Raw genomic sequence first — 24,635 nt, 5'->3', positions numbered from 1 at the left:
GAACTGGTTTAAAAATTACACCTATAGTTAAACCTGTGCATAGAATCAGGCCATGGGTCCAAAACAGGTATTCAAAGAATATATATTCATACTCTTAAGTAAAGCTTCAACCATTCTTCTTTTGTCCACATAGTATTGTCCAGAGCAGAGACTGTGTTCCCTCTACACAGTGTGGCAGCACAGCTTCTCTGGTGATTAATCAGCTCCGCCCAGTCAGCGCCATGAACAGAGCCCTGAGCCTCTGACTGGGTGGGCCTGATTAATCAGCAGAAAAGCTGTGCTGCCAGGCAGCTTAGATGGAATACTGGACAGTCGTCCACACTTCCACTTCACCCCACTGATTTCCTGGTAACACAGAAGGCTCCTTGGCACTCAATTGTCATCCTCCCCAGCCTTTAATTCTACCATATCTACTCAATTCTATTCCACATGTTATCTAGCAATGTATTACATTTGGCAGATTTTAATAAAATTTTAATAAAGCACAATCAAAAATATTTTCCTCTTTCTGAGGCTGCTCCAAAGACAGACTCACACAACACAGAGTTAAATATGAGATAAGGATCAGTCTGACTCAAGATGTTCTTGTTTCAACTCCATTGACATTATCAAGAATAGCACTAAGGACTTGTCCACACACAAAGAACAACCCCAAGTGCAGAAAAAGACCTAAGAGCTACAGAGATATTACTAATGAATTACATGAGTCATGAAGTCTGGTACTCAGTCTCTGCTCCAACTAAATGAACTGGGAGGAAAGGAAAGAACAGTGTTCCCCCTGCCTAGTTTCTCTCTGTGTCCAGACTCAGGGGTTTTTTCGAAAAAAGTAGCCTTTTTTCGAAAAAACCTCACCTGCGTCCAGACTCAAGCCGCGTTCTTTCGAAATTAAATCGAAAGAACGTGGCTTTTCTTTCGATGGCGGTAAACCTCATTTCACGAGGAAGAACGCCTTCTTTCGAAAGTTCCTCTTTCGAAAGAAGGCGTTCTTCAATGTAAATAGGGCTTCTTCGAAAGAGAGCATCCAGACTCACTGGATGCTTTCTTTCGAAAAAGCAAGCCGCTTTTTCAAAAGTTCAACGTGCAGTCTAGACGCTCTCTTTCGAAAGAGGCTTGCAGTCTAGACATAGCCTTTGTTTGGGTAATGTCAGCCTGCTCAGGTTTTGGACACTTGCAGAACTCAGTACTAAAATAATCAAGGTAGCATTGGGCCAGAGGTCAGCAAATTAACATGGGACCCAAGCACACATGTGAGAACAGAAACTGGCGTTTAAGCAGCAACCTCTGCTATTACTTTGATTTGTCTGCATTAGGGATAAGCGAAGCAATATCAGATAAAATAACAACCTTCACCACACCAAAAAAATCCTTCACCTCACCTTACAACCCTCACTACACAAAAAAGAAAACCTAATACAATTTTCCCTACTTGTAGCCCCAAATTAAACACTTTTCAAGATTCTGAACATTTATTTTTTCCATCCTTTTACACATTAAAAATTCTGTCTGCAGCCAGAAGTTTCAGATCCGATTCTGTTGCCCTACTCTGTGTGGCCACCCACACCTGTGCAAAATTAAGGCAGACTTGGTATAAATTATCAAATCACACAGGATTTACATTCACTTTGTATAGATGTAAATGACTACACAAGACATTTTCAGCTTTTTTCCCCAGACACAGGTGATGTGGGCAATCCAGATCAACACCTGATGAGAATGCAATGTTCTGGATGCTTATGCAAGTCAAACACAAGCTCTGAAATCTAACTCAGAACGGATCCAGAATCATAGATAGGCTGAGGGAAAACAGTAAGGCTATGTCTACACTGGCGGGTTCTTGCAAGGGTTCTTGTGCAAGCACTCTTGTGGAAAAAGACGTCCACACAGCCATGTGCTTTTGCGCAAAAGCATCTATGACATTGTGGACACTCTCTTGCACAAGAAGCTCTGATGGCCATTTTACCCATAGGGCTTTCTTGCACAAGAAACACCTGCCGCATGTCCAGATTGCCCTCTTGCACAAGAGGGCTTACACTTGTTAGACAAGAGTGTAGTTCTTGCGCAAGAATCCCTCTCTTACCATGCTTTACTGTAAGTCTTCTTGTGCAAGAGTGTATGGGCAGTATGGATGCTCTGCGGAAGAACGGCCATTCTTGCGCAAGAACCCACCAGTGTAGACATAGCCTAAAAGTTTACCATTTAAGAGGTTATAAATGCATCCTTCTGAGCAAAGCCAACATATGATATATTCACAAATACACAGATTATAAACCAGAAGGGACCAGTATGACTATCACGTGACCATTATGATCATGTAGTCTGATCTGCTATATTACAGAAAACACAGGACTTTCCTGAATGAATTCCTGTGTGAATTAGAGCTTTTCTTTTAGAAAAACATCCAACCTTGGTTCAAAACTTTCAAATAAAAGAGAATTCACCATAACATTTGGTAAAATTGTCCTAATGGTTAATTAGTTCCTTTGTTTAATAAAATGGCACTAATATTCTAATCAGAATTTGTCTAGCATCCACTTTCAACCACTGAGCTGTGTCAGATCTTTGCATGCTAGGCTGAAGAGTATTCTGTGATCAAGTTTCTGTTTCTCACACAGGAATTTACAGACTGTGATCAAGTCACCCTTAACCTTTCCTCTGTTACACTAAACAGACTGATCTCCTGGACTGTATTACTAGAAAGTGCGCTTTCTAATCCTTTAATCATTCTCATGTTTCTTCTCTGAACCTCTTCCAATTTATTAACATCCCTTTTGAATTGTGGACACTAGAGCTGGACATAATGAAGACCTGAGAAAAATCATGGGTGCATTTTAAGAAAATTCATGGCAGTGTTATGAGGTAAAGTAGCAAATCTTACCAAATTGCACAGAACATAGTGAAAGGTGATTGCAGCCTGTGCTGTTGCCACTTGGAACATGTGCTACAAGCCACATGCTGGATAAGACCTGTAAGCATGAACATCCGCGTTCACCTCCCTGCTGGGGCCAGCTGCTCCTGTTCCAAGCTAGCACCACTGCCACTATTATGCCTTGCATAAAACCAGCCATTGAGTCTTCTCTGAATTACCATTCCAACATCACACAGCCACTTGCTGTGAGCAACACCAAGCACAAGGCTGGCTCTTGCAAAGGCCCACTTCTGCCTCCCCACTTGTAGGAGAGAGAGGGAAAAAATCCTAGGATTCCATTAATTTAATAATTTTTATGCAGGCCGTGAAATCACAACTTTTTCGGGGCCTTATCCATAGTAAGCACACCAGTGCTTAATACAGAGCTGATACGGTCTCTTCTTGCTCTTACTCCGTATTCCAATTTACATATCCCAGGATTGCATTAGCCACAAGAAGCCCACATTCAGACTGGTTATCCATGCCATGAACCCGAAATCTGTCACTGCTTTCCAGGATAGAGCTATAAATATGACTGGCTTACGGAAACAGTTTGTTTGTATTCAGCTTAACAAGGGATCCACATTGCTCTGTATCAGGTCACACTTCTCTCTTCACTATTTATCACTCCCCTAATCTTTATGTCATCTGCAAACTTTATCATAGTCATTTTATGTTCCTTTGCCCATCTTTGACAAAAAATGTTAAATAGCATAGGACCAAGAACTGATCCCTCGTGATCTTGGGAACATGTAGAGAAAGATCTAAGAAGGTACAGTACTCAGCAATAAAAAAGGAGTTTAGAGATTTAAAAACACTGCACTGGAAATAATCATCAAAGGCAATAAAACTTTCCTTAGAAATGCCCCCCTTGTTTGAATGGGGATTAGTTCATCCAACTCTGACCTACTTATGCCACTATGTCCAATATCCTTTATGAAGAAGAAAATACATAGCAAATTAATGCATTGAGGTTATTAGGATTCAACTGACATCTACAAAGGACTAAAGATATGATAAGGGAAACTGAAAACTGGTATACACTTGCTCCTCTCACAAAGATTCTTTAATCTCCCAATTTTCTGCTTATTTACCGTATGGTTTCTAAAGAAATTATGCTGTCAACATAAGTTTTTGTGCATGTCAGATACTATAAGACCATCTGGAACCTATTTTCATCATAAAGTTCTGTGGGATTTGGGGTGGGAATAAAATTGAAATATATTAACCCAGTTATCAGTCTTCTTATTAATTGTAACATTTTTTACTTCGTACAGGGGGCCACCCACAGATGTCTTGGGAGATGAATCCAGTCTCATGGGACTCTGAATTCTCTACGTTTGGTGAGTTGCTTGTGCACTACTGCCCCTTAATTTTCAAGGCTGTTCACTTAATGGCTATACGAGGTTCCAGAGGAAGGGCTCTGACCTGTGAGTGGAATCCTAGGGAGTCAGCCACTCTCAGATGTTGGCTTTTTGGTGAATGAAAGGAACCCCGAGAAGGTTCCTCCAACATAAGTGTCTAGTACTGAAGGTTCTGGGGAATTATTGTTGAAGCTGGGTACAGCTTGCCCAAGAGAGGTCTGCTAAGGGTAAAGGCAGGGTAAACCCCTGATAGACAAAATATGTGCCAGGTGGACAGTGAAGGTTAGAAACCCCACACTTCTCTTATTGATGCTGAGTATCACTGCTGTGCCTACGCGATCTTCCAAACCATAGAGCAGTCAGGGGTAAGGACTGGTAGAAGCAGGAAAAAGTTCTACAGTTAGCTGTGGCTCCAGGGTCATTCAGCACTCATTCCTGCATTGTTTTCCTCCTGGGAAGAGAGATCACCTCTAGCTAAGAAAGGTCCTGTCTAGAATATACTGGGCAGTGGTTCAAATGCTTGCTATTAATCTCCGTCAAATCCTGGTCCAAAAGAAAGGATACTAATGCATGAATTGTGGGAATGCATAAGATTCAACTACTCTGGCAGATCAAAGAGAGAATTCAATTCATTTTTAAATGTGACATACAACCCTGCTAAAATATTCATACTTGGGAATACAGCTATACTGAACACAGTGTATTATATGAACTAACAATCCTGGACCTTCAGACCTGCTATGACAGCTACATGGGCTAATCTTTCCTTACTAAATCTAACAAATTTAGAAAGGACTCCTTGCTGTTTAAAGAAAAATGCACATTTTACAATCAGACTGGGAATTCTTTTCTAGAATGGCACAGAAGGGAACGAGACAATCACAGGCAGAAATATAATAAAACAAAATACCCCCAAAGAGAGGTTTTTACTTATCATTGGAGTTACAAATGTGACTTCTAAGTTCAGACAAAGAATGATGTTCTGAATTTCTATAGCACATTTCATTGGAGAATGAGTAGTAGTCATATTTACTATGGTATAAGTACACAGGGGTGAAAACAGACCCAGATGACAAGATATCAAAAAGATCTGGAAAAAACAGCAGTTGTGCTGCTTAAAGTTATTCTCACAGGGTACATCTACACAGCAAAGTTATTTTGAAAAAGCAGCTGTTATTCTGAAATAACTTTACTAGCGTCTACACAGCCAAACCACTATTTCGAAATTAATTAGAAATAGTGGAGCGCTTATTTCGAATTTGGTTAACCTCATTCCATGAGGAATAACGCCAAATTCGAAATAGCCATTTCAAAATAAGTGCTGTGTAGACACTTATATCGAAATAGGGGGCCTCCAGCCTTCCCAGGGTGCCCTGGTGGCCACTCCAGCCTCAACCAAAAACACTCCTCAAGCCCTTAAAGGGGTTGACTCTGGCCACAGTGCCTATGCCAGCTCCAAGCCTGCCAGCCCTGAGCCAGTAGTCACTGCCCTTGACCCAGTAGCCCCAAAACATGAGCCAGCAAGCCACTGGCAGCCAGACCTCCGCCACTCCCCAGGAGCAATCTGCCAGCTCCCAGGAGCCTGACAGGGGCTGGAGAAGGTGTGCGCCTTCCTGGTCCAGGGTGGAGATCATGGACCTTATTCAGGTTTGGGGGGATGCCCCCAACATCCATGATCTCGGCACTAGATGGAGGAATGTGGCCATCTGTGGCAGGATAGCTGCCAGCCTGGCCACCAAAGGCCACATGCAAACCCAGGAGCAGGTTTGCATGAAAATCAAGTTGGTCTGGCGAGATCCCCCCCAACCCTGAGCTTCCCCTCTCCCTTCTTCCCCTTGCTTCCCCCTTCCAGCTCCCTCCTCCCAGGTTTCCCCCTCACCTCTCTTCTCCCCTCTCCCACCTCCTTTCCCCAGTCTCACCAGAGTTTCATTCCCCCCCCCCAAGTTTTGTTACATAAACAGAGTTTGTGTTTATGAAAATACATGTATTTTATCTGACATCAGGAAGGGGGTTAGGGAGGAGTAAGTGGAAGGACGTGAGGGAGGAATGAGGCACAAGCCCCCAGTGGGGCAGACCAGGGAGGCTCTTGGCACTACCTAGGGTGGAAGCTCTCCCTCAGGGCCTCCTGGATACTGACAGCCCCCCGATGGACCTCCCGGGTGGCAACCTGCAGAAAGTGCAGCCAGGCTTGCAGCAACACATCCACGAGAAGCACCAGAGTGCCCAGGTACAGCTCTGGCTCCATGCTGCAGAGTGCTGTGTTGTCCCAAGTGTGGGCAACCAGACCACTCAGAGACAAAATGCTTTGCTGTCCCTCATGGAGGTAGGCAAGCAAGCAGGGAAAGCTGAGAACTGGCTGTTCAGGGGGGTCCCTTTAAACACAGGCCTCACCTAGCCTCAGGCAGCAGCCACACAAAGTAACTCCTGACTTGATGCCCTGCTGGTCTTGGTTCCGGCCGGCTTTAAATGCGATTAAGCGTCCACTTAGTGTGGATGCGCTATTTCAAAATAGCAGAACACTATTTCGAAATGCATTTTGTGTGTAGATGCATTATTTTGAAATAACTTATTTTGAATTAACTATTTCGAAATAAGATATTTCGAAATAATGCTGTAGTGCAGACATACCCACATTCATTGTACTGAGGAAGAGAAAGTGGCTTGCCCCATGTCATGCATCCAGTTTAGAGCTGGAGACAGAAGTCCTGACTTCCCAGTCCTTTAGGCTAAATTAAGGATGCACTGCCTCTCTATTGACTAATTAGTGCCATTAAAACTGGAAGTGAGCTAAGAGAAGGATGTAAAATCTCCTTGAATTAGTTAATCAGTTAAACATTATGTTCAAGTGATTAAACGGGGGTGCACAGGCTGGGCCAGCTGCAGACAAGGGCTTCTCCAGCCAGCCTGTATCAGGCCCCACATGGCTGGAGCAGCCCCCTGCCTGAGGTGGGTTGGAGACTGCTCCAGCCCCTATCGGTGAACCATAACTGGTAACCACCTTACTGGATGATGCTGGTTAACCAGTCACATCCTTATGCCCTACATCCCTTTCCCTCACTTCCTTGAGTGCCAGCACTGTTGTTCTGGTGCCCCACATGGAGACTTGCTTTTGACTGTTTCCTCACAAGCAAGCAGAAAGATGGGGTTCTCTGCACAATATCACACAATTGAAGTAAGAAAGCAGGCCAGTCTACTTCCCTAATGAGAGATGATATACTGGTGGAGGAGCAGTGGGAGGGTCTGAAAACCTCCAAACTATCTAGCATACATGCTGTAACAAACAAACAGAGTGCACAAGCTAATGGCGCAGCTCATATCCCTATGTATCCCTCTAGAATCCTGCCCAGACAAGTAGGATCCTACAGTTTGGGATATACAGTGCAGAATCTATGCTCATCAGGATTTATGTTTCAATATCAATCCATCAGTCCTCTTTGTTTAGAGGGATTCCCTCCCAGGCAGGGTGCCTTTATCATCCTTCCAGAATGATAGCTTCTTGCCTATGTTAGGAAACAGATGTACAGCCAAATACGGCTCTTACTTTCAATGGGATTATACCAGTGTGAAAGCAGATTATGGCCAGAAATGTTGCTCAGTGTGTTATGAATAGAGCAATGAGAGCTTTGTATGGCTTTGCTTTATAGCAAATATTCTAAAAGTCTTCTAAGAAATTATTCTGAATTTAATAGCAGAGGTATAATATTGGAGATGAACTACACCAAACTTCCTTTATTCACTGTTGCAGCTTCAGAAGCCTTCGGGTAAATTACCTAGTGAGATAAAAATTAGCTGGAGCTAGTCTAATTCTATCATGAAAGACTCTAGCAAAACCTAAAATGTAAGCAGAGCTACAAGAAATGGGGAGTTGCTTTGGAAATACAACACATGCACCACTCAGTGAATGAAGAAAACAGAACCCCAAATACCTCTCCTTCTAACAGTTGACTACAATGGGAAAGTGGCTATGATATCTGGTGAGAAAATTTATTTTTAAAAAGCTTAAAATGTGAAGATTAATTATATTTGGTAAGTGCTACTGGCAGAGATTCATTAGATGATCAACAGTTATCTTATTCATCCGTCAAGTATCAGAGGATCACACAAGGATGGAACCTGAAGCATTACATTCTGAACAGCATTTTTGAACAAAGCAAAACACAAAAAACATTCAGCTTCTCTCAAAGATTTCTCCAGTTCCTCCCACACCTAATATTCGCACTATTCAAATGAAAGGATAGATACTTTTTTCCATTCCTTGTCTGGAAACTATCTTATAAATCCATTCCAATATCACACTCAGAACAGGAAGGCCTGAGTCGCCCAGGGTTTAATGAAGTTTCTGTTTAAATTGAGAACAAATTAATGCACTCAGAAAAACTTGGAAACTGTTTAACCTGAAATGAATTGAAAAATGCTGCTCCATTGACATGCAAAACCATCTTTATCATATTGCTACTCAAAACTACATATCTAAATGGCATTTATGCCAAACCACTCAGACAACAAAAACCAATTTTCAGAGATTTACACATGTTCCTCAAAGATAGGCATTTCAAGCTCACAACATAGCCACCAAAAAACCTTTAGAGCTACAATTACAATGCATTCCATGGAAGGAGATCTGATATTTACATCTGCCTATGTGTATTTCACTCATTGACTCCCAGGTCCTCCAACCCCTTCACCACTTAAAATTTTGTTTAATTGAGGAAGCTGTAGGTTAGTGTGAAATATTAAAAGCTTGAGAGAGATGGGAAATGAACTGTACAAATGCCAAAGGAAAGCTCTGTAACTTGTGATGGTGGCTTCTCAAATGAAACATCTTTCATCCATAGCTACTTCAGATAATTTTGCTTTTCAATATTCCTCAAAATGTGATAGTTAAAGTAGGTAGAGAAGACAGGTGTAGGAGATAATAAAAGGCCTGAAAATGTTGACAGATTTCCACATGTCCAGGGAGCATTCCATTATTTGGAGATACATCCCAGACTTCAAAGCAGTACTTCAGTAGGAGGCAGGGTTCACACATTCAGATTTATTGGCAAGAAAAGGGACAGCAGTGCAGTTACGATACCCACTGACAACTACAAGTTGAACCTCTCTAATCCAGAATTCTATCATCCAGAAACATCCATCGTCCGGAATGATTTTAGTTAGCCAGATGTCCACTTTTTATGGGTGTGGCCCAGTTTCCCATGGTCCCAGTTTGTTCACAGCCACCAGTCCTAGTTCTCAATGTTCTATGCTGTTATTTAGCTCTAATTTACCCCTAAATGTCCTCTAACAGCCCAGTAAGCAGTGGAAGTGTTGGCAATGATGCCAGACAATATTGACCTCCTGTAGTCCAGAAAATTCTCTCATTTGGAACTGGTCAGGTCCTGAGGATGCTGGACTAGAGAGGTTCAACCTGTATTTAAAAGTCTCAGAGGCCGTGTTAGTCTGTGTTAACTTTAAAAACAAGTACTCCTGTAGCACCTTCAAGACTAAAAATATATATATAATATCATGAGCTTTTGTGGACAAAACCCATTCTACTCATCTGAGGAAGTGGGTTTTGTCCACGAAAGCTCATGATACTATATACATATTTTTGTTAGTTTCTAAGGGTATGTCTAAGGGTATGTCTAGACTGCATCCCTCTGTCGGCAGGCGGATGCAGATTAGGCAGGTCGACATTGCAAATGAGGCAGGGATTTAAATATCCCGCACCTAATTTGCATAAAAATGGCCGTCACATTTTGCCAACTCAGCACTGTCGGCAAAAAGCGGCAGTCTAGGGAGGATCTGTCGAGAAAGAAAGCCTTTTTCGACAGATCCTGTAAACCTCCTTGCAGGAGGCATAAGGGATCTGTTGAAAAAGGCTTTCTTTCATGACAGATTGACCTCTAGACTGCTGCTTTCTGCCGACAAAGTGCTGAGTCGGCAAAAAGCGGTGGCCATTTTTATGAAAATTAGGCATGGGATATTTAAATCCCTGCCTCATTTGCAATGTTGACCTGCCTAATCTGCATCCCTCCACTGACAGAGGGATGCAGTCTAGACATACCCTAAGGTGCTACATGACTACTCATTATTGATAACTATGCTAGTGTAATTAAGAGCAGTAACTACAGTGATGCAGTGAGGATACAGTGACTAACTTAGCTAGTCCTTGAGCTAATCAGCTAACTATTAATTTCAAAGTGCAAAGGTTAGATTCAGTTGATTCCCACCCAGAACACCTAGTTCAGTGCTGCATTTTGATGGTCATATCTCAAAACACAGTTCCCACTGACATCAACTGTCATTATTGAGGATGGGGAAGTGCAACAGTATATACACCCAATGCTGATGAGCAGCAGTTCCTTGACATAGATAGCTTTTGCCAGCAATTAGGGAATTTGATTTAGGACTGAGCACAAACTACAAACGAAACAACGGCCTTCATTTATGTAGGTGTGCAACTGGAGAGGATGGAGATATGGGTAGGGGGGAGAAGAACCTTCTCTTTCCCTTCATCAGGTTCCATAGTGGGTCCAGAATTGCAGCCTTTGCACTCTGGTGTGCCTGGTGTGACTAGCAAGTTACTACCCGGGGAGCAATTTGCTAGAAAGAAGGCAGCAAGTACAAGGAGACATAGCTCCACTCACCCCACATGCGAGCGAGCACAGCTGGCCGGCCACAGAGCACAGCATAAAGGAATAGCACAAGTGTTCTCCCACGATGGAAATGCAAGAGCTCAAGGAAACTTTCTTGATCCTCAGGGTCTATGCAGAGCCACACCACTGCTGACTATGGGCCCCGTGCTATTAGCACAGCCTCACCTTGAGCCTGGATCTCAAGACTGTGCTATTAATGTTAGCGAAATAATAATGATCGGGTGCTTTGAAAAGAAAAGTGCCCCAGCTTGTTTTAAGAGCTGTACATAAGAGCCTTTACAGAATGATCCCACTGTGATTCTTTATGTGAGGTAAAAATTAGCCACTCTTACCAGCTGAAAGAGCCATTTTGAGTTTCATCCATTATTAAAGTAAGCCAAAAGAATGCCAAGAAAAATTATATGAAATTTCCAATAAAGCAGAAATAAAAAACAAATATTGGGTTATTGACTGCATAGCACAAGGCATGATCTTGATTCACAGAAGGCTCCCTGTCATCAAAGCTGGATGTCTACCTTCCAATATCTGTTAAAAGTCTACAGCATTAATTATAAACAGGGAAAGATAAGAGTTCAATTCATGTGGTTATTTTGTTCCAGGCACTTCATGGCTGTCAGTTTAACTTTAAAAGAGGCCCACAGTGAAGATAACCCCATAAAGAGGATAACTTGGAACTTAAAAGAAGAAGTGTACTGACCCCACATATGGCCCTAACAGATGTGGTTTTAAATTACCTATGGGACCTAATAATGTTTTTTTTTGAATGGACTGAATGGTAAATACTTGGCTCTGCCTATGATAGACATGCATGTTCAGTGGTTTACACTCTCCATTTGGGTATTTAGCAGGCATGTTTTTCATTTTCAGTCCACATTGGTCAGCGAGATTTAATACTTTGGACCGTAATCCCCTCACCAGCAACAAAAAAGATAAAATAACCTTATAGATATAAAAACCAACCAAACAAAAAAAATCCTTGTAAACAATACCAGTCTAACTGCATTGTTTCTTATACAACAAGAAATCCTGCCGCCCTGCAATGGAAACTCACCAGAGAGGACAGCTGAGGAAGAAAAATGTTAAATAATTCAAAGCCACTAACATCAAGTCTGATGTAGGTATAAAAATAGTTACAAAACACCACACCATACACGTTTTCATTACAGGAACTTTGGCTTTTGTGAAGACTTAAGAATGCCCAACCTATCACTAGTCCATTTTAGAACACTTCATTAATCAGGCATTCACAATCCCATCTATTTCCAAACCAGCCTTCACATATTCATAATGATTTGCCGTTGCTGTACTGAGGAAGACAGCCTTTATCTTTGCTCACAAGATAAGGGCCTGATCCAAAGCCCGTTACAGTCCATGGAAGACTTTGAATTAATGGGCTTTTTACCTGGCCTAATATCAACCCCCTTGTACTTTGTGCACTAGAGAATGATAGGGTTAGTACAGACAACCCCTCTCCCCCATGAATGAATGAATTAAAAATAAAAACCAATGTCACCCTGTCCATTCCCCGATACAGACTGAAAGATAAGCCTTTATGAAATTTTCCCTGGAATGTTTTGTAAGCAACCATATAGTCTGTACCATTTCTGCAAAGGTTATTCTAGGCTTCATGTTTTGTTTTTTTGTATAGAGGAGGGACAGAGAAACAAATCTGAGCATCAGTTAAATGACGAGCTCACACGCTAATCTTTATCAGCAGCATTTGTTTCTGAAATTGGGGGGGGGGGAGGGAAGAAGAGGGAGAGTAACTAATATTTAAAAAAAAAAGTAACCCAGGCCTTCTTGTTTCAGGCACATCATTTTAATAGCTCAGATCTCTTGTGGAGGGAATGGAAAACCAGTCTCTCTTAAGAAAGGACTGGCATCCCAGTACTTAACAGAAGTTGATAAGCTCCTTTCCCTCTTTCCCCCTTCCAAGTCAGCCTCTGATATCCCTTAATTTGTTTTTTGTTCCTTTCTTCCAGCTAGACACTTGCTGCCTGATTATCTCAGAAGATGACATAAAAAGCAAAAATTTTCCAACAAAACATTAATTATGCAGAAGACATAAAATCATGCAAAAACAAATGATGCAGGTGCATAATAAACGCAGTTCCCTGGAGCCTGTGATCGGCAGCTTCTAGCGCAGACGTCTGCAAACAGCTGCCATTTAAAGGCGTATGTGGGGCATGTACTAGGCAAGATTGGCAGATTGGGGCAATCCTAGATGTGCCATTTCTTTTTTTTTCCAACCCCAAATGATACTGACACCAGCACCACAAGTAAGCCACTAAGACCCCAGTCTTACAATCAGTCCCATGCAGAGACCCCTACACCCATATTCTGCTCCACTGGAAGCAACTGCAGTGCCACAGAAGGGCAAAGGTTCTGCCTGATCAGAACTCATTGTGGGATAAGATCCTAGCCAGAATCCTGGAAAGTATCAGTAACTTCCAAACCCTGCAGACTTTAAATCTAGTAGCCAGAGTAATAAACTTAGCAGAATTAATCTTAATGGGTCAATGTCCTCAAAAGGTTGTGCTTTTCTAAATCAATCTTTGTGGAACTTCCAAGAAAACACTGTCTATACATTTTCATGCCAAAATTATGAAGGCTAGGTACTTAAGTAGGAGGTCTGAACTTGTACACCCAGAAATTGAGGCATCCAGAATTTGAATCCAATTTAGTTCAACATGCATCTGATAATGAACCTCCAGTATTCCTTGGTTTTGAGTTTCAATGTTTTCACATGTGGCCAGTAATTTTGGGTCCCCAGAATGACAACATATTGGACCTGTTGTTTTACAGGTGCCAAACATGCACAGTAAAACACTTCAGTAAAAACAGAGGAATCGAAAATAAGGAGCTTTTTTGGAAACCTAGGCCTAAGAAACTTGTACAAGGTCACATAGGGTATGTCTACACTACCCTCCTAGTTTGAACTAGGAGGGTAATGTAGGCATACCGCACTTGCAAATGAAGCCCGGGATTTGAATTTCCCGGGCTTCATTTGCATAAACTGGGCGCCGCCATTTTTAAATCCCTGCTCGTTCGAACCCCGTGCCGCGCGGCTACACGCGGCACGAACTAGGTAGTTCGGACTAGGGTTCCTAGTCCGAACTACCGTTACTCCTCATTCCTCAAGCCTAGTCCGAACTACCTAGTTCGTGCCGCGTGTAGCCACACAGCACGGGGTTCGAACGAGCAGGGATTTAAAAATGGCGGCGCCCAGTTTATGCAAATGAAGCCCGGGAAATTCAAATCCCGGGCTTCATTTGCAAGTGCGGTATGCCTACATTACCCCGCTAGTTCGAACTAGCGGGGTAGTGTAGACATACCCGTAGACAGTATATCGCAGAGATGTGAATACAATCTAGAACTTATGATTACCATTTCCAGGCCTTCATCCCAAGGCAATCTTCGTTCTTCTTTGTCACCCAGAGATGATATTTAGCTTTGTTTTTCTAAGCATATAAATAATTGTGACAATATTTTTGAAGGGTGGAATCGCATTAGCAGGGTTTTCAAAGGAGTAGTGTTGTCTCAGCACAGTTCCATGTGTTAACAATTTCCTTCCAGTACTTGTTTATACATATTTAACACATGTATTGAAAATGTGACCCCTAATGTTAGAGAAAATATTCTCTGCCTATTTCAGTTTGTGATCATCACGTACCTGTCCAGGGACCTGCGTGTAACACACAGCAGTGGAATCATATCTCTTGGAAAAATCCCAACATCTGAATGTATTTAAGAGGTAGTCCACAGAAGTAGTGCTATAATAGCACACGGAAGTCCTGGGACAAGAGGAAGGGAATCAGAGAAAATGGGGTGATGGGGTGAACTGGCCTTAGCTCATTACCAGCAACTATAAAAGTTCTCTCCCCATTCAGGTCTCACACAGGTGTTCAGGATCGAACACTGAGGTCAGACTGGAGCCACAATGTGCTGCTCACAAGAAAAACCAGAAACTCTTTAACAATAGGAACAAAAAGCCCAAGGAAACCCAGCTACTCAGTAGATGAGGGGGGTGGGGGGACCTTTTGAGAAGGCAGAACACTACATTTTGTGGCCACAAGCTGAGCTGTACCATGGGGCTGTGGGGAAAGAAGGGAGAAGTTTCTTTCCTCAGTTAAATGTTGTTTTGTTGATCATGTTTCTGTTCAGGAAGCATGCAGAAAAGCAAGACTAAGGCTATGTCTATGCTACAGAGTTTTTCCGAAAAAACTTCACTCACATCCACACTGCAAAAAGGCGTGTGTGGACGGGGAAGAAGGAGTTCTTTCGAAAGAAGAGGAAAGAGGAAAAAGCAGAGGTGCCCTGGTAGCCACTCCATCCATAGTAGTCACAGCTTAAATGCGAGCTAGCAATCTGCTTTTTCAAAAGATAGCATCCACACTGAATGGACGCTATCTTTCAAGAAAGCAGATCGCTTTTTTGATGTGCTTTGGCAGTGTGGTCGCGCTCTTTCGGAAGAAGTTTTTTCGGACGATCTCTTTCAGAAAAGCTTCTTCTGAAAGAAGCCTGCAGTCTAGATGTAGCCTAAAAGACTAATTGATACTCTGCTTTTTCATTGCCCAGCCAGCTGATTCTCTCCACAAGTTACCACTCACAAGATTCAACTCCTCAGTCATGACAGTCCATTCTGCGACTGAGTACCAGAGATCCACAGAAGCTGACTAGTTAGTTAAGGAGAAGCAATGGATGGCCATTATGAGGGTGACAAAAAAAACCTCAATCATGAATGCATAAGACAGAAGAAAATGTACGCAAGATTCCTTCAGTACTTCACAAGGATAGTCACCTTTACAGATGGGGTGAGGAGATACAAAAAAACACGGAGTCCTTGCTTTTAAGTTACCCCAAGATCCCGCTATGCCACTCTGGCAGGACACAGCGGCCTTACAGTGGGCATAAAACATAACTGATGCTCATTGTAAGGCACTTTTATACTACAGAGCCAGGCAAAGGGGAACTCCATGTAAATAAGAATCAGGCTTAATTTAAGTCAGGTTTGTGATACTGCCATGAACATTTACAAGCTCAACCACAAGATTTAGTCATTCATCCTTAACAGGAAGTTGAAGATTAAAAGGAAAAATAACCCCTAATGGTATACTTTCCCACATTTCAGTCATTTGTCTGTGATTTCTAATCATCAAAGTTTCTGTTAGAGTAGGACACTGTCATTTAATTGAGTTTTTTTCTGACAGAAGACGTACGACCACAGAGGTGTGAGGCTGGGCAATTTGCGTGATTGCTCTGTCAATGCTGTTTCTCTTGGGATTTCTTTCCTTTTAATCCCATTCTACAAATTCTGCAATGCTGGATCCTTTTGATGCAGCTTTGTCTGATTCTCATTAATTGCATTCCCTTCTTAACCATAAAGCTTCAGTTTTTGTTATCTGCTAACATACACATGCATGTGTACATGTGTTCAGACACACTGACTGGCAGATGACAAAATACCAAATTTTATCATAGCTATAATAGGCAGGCCTGGTAACGTTTGCCTATTACAGTTGTCCAACACTCCCCATTATAACGCCCCATTTTCAATTGCTTATAACTTGGTCAAGCCCTTCCATGCTGGGTGTCTGAGGCTGGCTCATCATTCGCTCATTTTTTGTTTTTAAACGTCAGAACAGTTCAGCTGTTTCCAACAAGTCTAGGGGGGAAAATACACTTTATTGGCCATGGTAATAGATTTTGGTGGCCTCTTTGTTTGAATCACTCTAGTACCTGGTGTTTTGGAATTGGGATTTGAAATGTGCCCTCGGAGTGGCCTTTATGTCAGGGACATGCTTTTTGCCATCCCCATAAAAATCCATAGGAATTTGGCTACATTTTAAACCCTTGGGGGAAAAAAAGACTCTGTGCTCGCCCGTTGCTCACTAGAGAGTAGCTAGAGCTTAACAGTAGAACTCTGTGCAGATATAAAACTGGTATCTACACGAGCATCTTCATATGGAAAAATGAGCCGCAGCTATCCACGTATGTGAATACTCATGTATATAAAGAAGATCCTGAGGATCTGCAGGCTTCTGCTTAACAGTACAGTCTCCAAAGATTCCATCCATGCTGGGTATGCTCCAGCAGAGGGCTGAGTAACACTGTCCCTGTGGTTGCAGCTCTGAGATAGAGGATTGTGCCCGATCCCAAAACTGAGTGCAGGGAGACCATCTCATCTGTGTTCTCTATGCCCTCCTCTGTTGACGCCCACGCAGTGTGGAAGAGTCTAATTTGTCTAAGTCAAATGAGGGGATTAGAGGGGGGAGAATGAGAATGAGACCTGGAAGGGGAGTAGATTGGGACAAGGAGCTAAGGGTGGGGACACCTCAAAAAGAAACAGAGATTGTTAGCTAGAGAGCCCAATTAGTCCCAGAATCTGTAAGGATGGGAAAGGAAAATGGGGCAATTTGGATCAGATGAGGAGCTGGGTGAGGTAGGAAGATTGGGACTGGCTGAGCAAAGAGATTGAGACTAGGACGCGGTGGTTGACAAATGATGGCAGGGGGAAGGGGAGACAGAGCCCACAAGGACCATGCACTAGGGGGCCAAATTAAGGGTGTACATGCAGCCTTCATTTCTCATTGTGTGAGGGGCTTGTCGTGGAAAGTTCAATAATCTTCTTTTAATACAAACTGCTTTTTTGAGAGAGAGTTTATATACGTAGAGCGTAGCGTAGATTCACCAGAAAGGCAGTGTAGCGTGCAATAATAAACCCAAACCTGGATCAGTATACAAATAGCCACAAACTTCACATTTTATTTTGCTGTAAGTGTAATATACATGCTGCCAAAACTCCAGTCTTAATTGTAGGCTTTTTCCTACAGGGTAGTGTACTGCTGTACAAAAACTTGACGTGACATCAATAAAAATCTAACTGAATTCTCTCATTTAAAATAGGTTGATAAATGTGACTTGGTAAGTGGGGCTCCGCAGGCCTGTCCACCGAAACAGGCTTTCAGCAACTTCTCCTGCTGTTCCCAGCCCCTCCCCCTTTATCTCATTTAAAAGTAAGATGTGTCAAAACCCAGGAAGCAAATCTCTTCTTGGAATCAGAAGTCTGAACTGTCAACTTTATTCATGCCCCCCCCCCCCTTCTGGTGATTGCCAATATATTCATCTATCCTGCGACTCAGCTTTGCAATCAAACACCAAGAACAAACATTTCAATAACTCTTTAAAAAATAATCTCATAATAAATAAATTGCTCTGCCCATGTCTTCTGTTGATGATACAAGCAACTTCTTTCAAAGCAAGTTTACACGCTAGGAATAAAGTTTTATGTGCATGAGGGTCAAACATGTCAAGGAATGTAAACTTTCCACAATAAGTATTTGCCACTCCATATAGCTAAAGAAACTTGCACCAATATTCATATTTTATCTGTATTGCTGGCTTACAAGTTGTTATTGGAAACAATCATTCAAAAGAGCTATCGAAGAAAAATATTTTTAGGAAAATAATTTCACTGTCAGCATAGTGATGGTGGAATGGCACAGAGGAACGTAGATCCCATTTTTTTTTCTCCTGTAGAACTACAATATAATAGCCTATACATCACTCCTGAGCTAGGGATATCAGGTGAAGAAAAAAAAAAGTCACCTGGATTTTTTAAAATCTGTATCAAAGTGGAGATACATTTAAGACAATTTCATCTTTCCTCTGAAAATATATTGGTCAAGGATCCATGAATACCCAATTCATAGGCAAGTGGTGCATGTTATTCTGTGAAAGCGCCCAGAAATGCCAATCTGTTGGATCAAAGCAGAAACAGAATATTTTAGCTTTTAGTTATAATAAGCTAGACTTACAGAGCTTGTAACAGGGCAGACAGCTACCAGTCTTTAAATCTGAATTAAAATGCAGGACTATGTAGCACTTTAAAGACTAACAAGATGGTTTATTAGATGATGAGCTTTTGTGGGCCAGACCCACTTCCTCAGATCAAATAGTGGAAGAAAATAGTCACAACCATATATACCAAAGGATACAATTAAAAAAAATGAACACATATGAAAAGGACAAATCACATTTCAGAACAGAAGGGGGATGCAGCGGGGGGGGGGGGGGGGAAGGAAGGTAAATGTCTGAGTTAATGATATTAGAGGTGGGGAAAGGTAGATGTCTGTGAGCTAATAGTATTAGAGGTGATAATTGGGGAAGCTATCTTTGTAATGGGTAAGGTAGTTGGGGTCTTTGTTCAACCCTCCCGGAGAGTGTCGAATTTTAGCATGAATGACAGGTTTTTTTTTTAATTGTATCCTTTGGTATATATGGTTGTGACTATTTTCTTCAACTATTTCGTGGATCTGGCCCACGAAAGCTCATCATCTAATAAACCATCTTGTTAGTCTTTAAAGTACTACATAGTCCTGCACTTTGCTTCAGCTACATTTCTATTACTAAATCTGAATTGACTGATTTACAGAGTTTCAGCTCTTTGAATCAAATCTGGACGAGGCAATTTCAAGTTCAGTTGTTTCGGTTTTATATAATGTGTATTAAAAAAATCACACACACACAAATAGGGGTTTGTTTAAACAGGGCCAAAAGATAAAACAGCGATAAAAAAATAAAAGGTTGTTATTCAACTATTATTTTTCATTAACTATTAAAAATGGCATTGATTTTAAATCCCAGTAAGAAATCATTCATGACACACAATATTAATTTTGTCAAATTGCTCTCATTTTATTAGTGCAATATTTGTAACTTTTGATCCGGAAACATCAAGTTACATAAGACTGTGGTTCTGCTCCCTCACAAGGATGTGATTCTGTCAGAAAATGAACCACTGAAGCAGAAATTCTAACAAAACTGGAAATGACTTTCCTGGGAAGGAAGAGGAGAGTCTTGTTCAAGTATCTCAGCTATTTTTAAGTGGAACCACAGTAAGTGTTTTGTTTTCTTGGGCAGAAAAGAAGTATAATGCTAGGTTGGGGAAAAAACACAATAATAAGGGAAGACTATTTTAATTGAAGCATTGAGCACACTAGAGAGGGAAATGGCATTTCAGTTAAAACCCATTCCAGGGAGAAAAAAACCTCACATCACAACTACACCCTGACAAACAAAATAAGGAATCAGTATTTCAACTATCATCATTGCTACCTGCACACAAAAACAGAGTTACTGCATTTTAATTACTCTAGCAAGTTAATTTAGCGGTACCGCAGAAAACAAGGAATAAAATTGTCTCTCCCAAGCCACCAAGAAGAGAGGTGACATTTGCCCTCTCCCACCTCTGAGGTTTTGCTAAGCTAAGGGCACATCCCTTCCCATCCCCCCAATTCAGAGGAGTATTTTTCCCCCTCTCACCCACCCTTTTCTTCTCCCAGTAGCCTTCCTTTCTGCCATACCCTCTAAACTTAGCGAAAGCTAATTCCTCCCCCAACCCTTTGCCCCCTTTAAATTAAAAAAAAAATCCATGAATACTTGCCCCTTTTCTCCTGCCACAGATTAAAGACAGCTCTCCCTTCCTACTGCCAGCCCCCCCAAACCGTATCTGAGACAGCCCCTCCTCCCCAAAAGTGCTCTCCTTGCAACAGAACACACAGCAAGTGCCCAAAAACTGAAGTGAAGAGCCAGACTGAATCCCTCCTCTGTAAGAGACCGATTCACGGAAGGGAAAGTAGGGGTGAGCTACAGAGGCAGCTCTCAGCAGGATCCCCAGCCTGAGCAGAGCTCATGTTAGTGCTTTTGGAGCTCCCCATTGCCGTGGCTTCTGGAGGGAATCAGGCTAAGGGGCAAAGTGGAAACAGGTTGTTTGGAAACACCCCTCCCCCCATCCCATCTCCAGACAGAGCTCCCTCCTCTTTCTGAGGAAGGTGCACGGCAAAGCAGCGCACTCACCTCCTGAGGTGAGCAAAAACACAAGGAATGACTAACTGCTTACAGAAAATGCCCCCTCCACATATGTCCTCCCTGCTTGCCCTCTCACGCAACCCCTACCTCTACTGATAACACCAGTCATTTCTCTGCACAAGCGTTTCGCATTGTTAAGGATCATGGCAGCAGGAAATCCTAATGGCCCTGAACAGCCTGAGCTAGGAGGATTTATCCAGCAGCATGTAAGAGGCCGGGATTGAAGAATTTAAGTGGGGAGGGAAACACAACTGACACAAAATAGCAAACACCAGCATGTCCTTATCACAAGCAGCATCAGAAAAGCCTCAATATATTCAGTCTTTGCTTTTGTGGGGGGAAAAGGAGGAAGCTGTATGGGTTCACAGAAAGGGTTTTTTCCCCTCTATCATAGGCATAAAAATATATGTTATTATTAGAGTTTCTTTATCAGACTCTATAAAGTGTTACAGGGTGACACAAAGCGGGAGGCATTGGATTCTGAAAAGGCCAATGAAATAAATACAAACTACAGACTTAGGACCTGCCTCACACAAACTCCTCCCCCCCCCCAAAAAAAAAATTCTCAAGAAAGGACTCTGTTTACTGTGGCAGATACCCTGCCCTCAACTTGTTGTTGCTTGTCTAACGTGGGCACAGTGTCTCTGGGTGTTGCTGGCACACATGGTGGTGGTATTTTACAGGTGTATATGGTAGATCTTCGACACTGCAGGCAGAGATGGTACACACACCAACAGCAGGACACTCTCCGGTGGGAGAGTAGGGTTGCCAGATTTTCAACAAAAATACCGGACACACTTGACATTACATCACAATCTACATTACATCTTATTTAGAAAAAAAACAGACGTATATTTTCTCATTCATATTTTCTCAATTTGTTTCCCGAACAGAAAGCTCAAATACTGGACTGTCCGGTTCAAAACGGACACCTGACAACCCTATGGGAGGGGCTATCCCGAAAGCAAACTATTTTATCAGCTATGCAGAACAATGAGACTTGAGTTGCTCACAGCATGATAACTCTTCCTCCTCAATTTCTTCAACCTAGCAGCAATGAATTGCTACTTAAAAAGCACAAGTGAGTGTGTAAAGGACACAGCCCAACTTCAGTTTCAAATTGTCTTGCTTTTGCCACTTTGTGTCATTACCTTAACTCTATTTTAAAAGTTGAAAGAATCAAACTTTCCAGAAAGCACAAGAGCTGAGCAATATGCTACCCAAAGACTGGAAAGTTTTGGCATCAAGTATTTAGGCACATCTATTTTGACTATATGAATAAGATATTTTAAAATGTGTTCATAACTCACCCAATAAACTAGAAAGGGTAAGAAAATATGCATTTATATAACAGTTTTCAAAATATATCCAATTTCTTACTTATTTCACCAAAATAGTTTTCAACCCTGGATAGTCTAGTGTTATAGCGCAAATAGCTCCACATATAACCTTTACAATATTTCTTTTAGAAGCACTGCAAATGTGTTACCAGTTGCCACTTTCAAAGTTAAATATCACAGCAATAATAACATTCTGAACACCATAAATAAATAGTTCTAAGAAACGCAGTTAAGGAGCCTGTGTGTTCTATGTTATGTAACCATATTACTGTTTTGGATATCCAAGTTTAGAATTAAAAATAGCAATCTTTAAAAATAACAAATCCCCCCCCCCCATTTTTCTTAAAAATGCCAAACCATGTGCAGGGATGTTGGAAGGACATGGGAATGGTGAGGGAAGGGTTAAAAAACAACTACCAAGAAAGGGGGTTGTCTCCCAAGTTGTAGTCTAGCAGAATTTTTTTTTTAAACTGAGAAATCTACCTTTTGGAAAATGTGGAACACAACCACAACTCTGACACAGATCCAAATGTAAACACATGCAACACTGTGTTGCATGTGGGCGAAGGGGCGAAGAGGTTAGAAAGAGGGGTTTGTGGTGAGAAATAATGGTGCCCTTTTTTTGCTGATAATTATAATACAATAATAATTAAGAAATCTTGCAACCCTGGGTAAAAGCTCTAGGTTGTTCCCTTCCTCTTTCCAGTCTCTGGCAGCCTTTCTGGGAAGACCTGCCATCCTCGCTGACCCAAATGGATTGGAGTGGAGCAGGGTGAGGGGAGTGAAGCAACCCTCCCAAATTACACACCTAAATTTTACAGGCTTAGGGTCCCAGCTACCCAGCATCTCTTCCAGACGCTGTGCTGAGCCATGAGCTCTAGCTGCACGAAGAGGCTGCAAACTAAGGACAGAGGGAACCGGGAGCTGGAGCAGCCGCGGAAATGTGTCTGCGAAAGGACAGAGGGAAATGAAGCTGTGCAAAGGCTGGGAGAAGCCAGCCTGCCAGCCAGGCAGGGAGGCTCTTTCAAGAATGCATGGAAAGTTACCGATGGTGAGGGGGGTTCACGTGTTGTGGGGCACGAGAAGGATTTTTGCGGAGGGTTGGGAGCTAAATAGCGAGCAATCCAGAGAGCTGGCTGCACAGTGTTCCCCAAACCCCGAGTACGTGTGCAGCAGGGAGGAGGGGGGGAGGGAAGAGACAGAGCTGGAGGAAGAAGAGACACAAACGCACTTTTCCCAGCGAAACGCGAGCTTACCATGTCTGCAGGCTTTCCCCCGCGCCAAGCCACTTCTATGCACGGCTCCTCCGCACGATCCCAAACTGGGCAACTACAGCCAGGCGCAGGAGCTCATCCCGCCAGGCGGCTCAGCCACAACCCCCCAGAAGGCTGGTCCAGCTTTTCCCCCCAGGCAGAAGCGTCCCTGGCAGGGCTGCCCCAAGCCAGCAGCTGCAATCCAAAGGCTTTTATTCAGCACTCCCCCAACCCGCCCCCCTTCGCCTCGCCTCGCTCTCCTTTACACACACACACACACACACACACGGAGAGAGGCAGGGAGCCACACACAGGTTACATGAATGGGAGGCAGGAGCCAATCCTACACTGCCTGGGAATGACAAGCACACATGCATTCAAAGCTGGTCTGCACCACTCCGGCGAAAAGGGGAGGGGGGGCGAGGAGGCAGGCTCCGTGCAGGTGATGCTGCCAATGGCTATCGCCGAGTGGCACAGCCCCCGCGCAGGTTCCCACTCCCACTCTGAGGTGGGGTTTAGCGCCCGCCCCGGTGGTATTTAAGGGTTGTCTGGCTGCAGCGCCGACCAACGTAATTAACACGCGAACACCGCTCCCAGCATGTCTCGTCTTTACATTCTTTGCTCAGAGATCCCACACAGAAACACTGTCAAGGGATCGTTGTTATCAGGCACCTATAACTATATTGCTCGTGGGGGGAGGGGAGGAGACGAACAGCAAACATTTAATTGCATCACTCACAAAAGGTTATTTCCTAAGGAGAAAAAAAATGTACGATCAGGTGTTTTTTTTTTAAATCATCCTCATTCTGGATTTAAAAAAAAAAAACTTCAGCCAAACCAAAGTTAACGTTTTCCCACTTAATAGTTCTTAAGAGAAGAAGGAGAGTTATGCAATTAAGATAATAGGTGGGGCCTCAGATCTGGGTCTAATTTCCAGTGCTGCCACTGATGCCCTGTGTGACCTTGGGCAAATCACTTATAATCTCTATCAGCCTTGAGTCACTGTCTACTGTAAAGTGGATACAATACTACTTCCTTTCCCCCAACCCTTTGTCTGTCTATAGGATCCAAGTGCCTGGAGGCAATAGCTGTCTGTGCCATGGGTTTGCACAGGGCCTAATACAATGGGGCTCCACTCTTGGTTGGAGCATTTAGATGCTACTTTAACATATACTAATATATACCAATCATAGTTTACTATGCAAAAAAAAAAAAAAAAAAAAAAAAAAAAAGAAAAAAAGTGGGGGGATATGCATGTAATTGTT

General features: G+C 42.6%; 1 protein-coding gene across 6 annotated transcripts in view; it reads right to left on the bottom strand.

Moving 5' to 3' along the window:
- Positions 1-23,817, bottom strand: part of TENM4 (teneurin transmembrane protein 4) — an 870,263-nt gene extending 846,446 nt beyond the window's left edge. For 3 of the 6 annotated variants that reach the window (XM_075919465.2, XM_075919468.2, XM_075919466.2), the window contains exon 1: positions 23,374-23,815. The gene's annotated coding sequence lies outside the window, so the exon portion shown is untranslated. Of the gene's footprint in view, positions 1-23,373 lie in introns of all 6 variants that reach the window. The other 3 variants (XM_075919462.2, XM_075919463.2, XM_075919469.2) reach the window with 2 other exon arrangements.
- Positions 23,818-24,635: the final 818 nt, after the last annotated feature.

Source organism: Pelodiscus sinensis, chromosome 1 (genome assembly GCF_052426305.1).
Source record: "Pelodiscus sinensis isolate ZL-2025 chromosome 1, ASM5242630v1, whole genome shotgun sequence".
Taxonomy (NCBI): Eukaryota; Metazoa; Chordata; order Testudines; family Trionychidae; genus Pelodiscus; species Pelodiscus sinensis.
The sequence above is the reverse complement of the archived record's forward strand: the minus strand, read 5'-3'. Positions and strand labels throughout refer to the sequence as shown.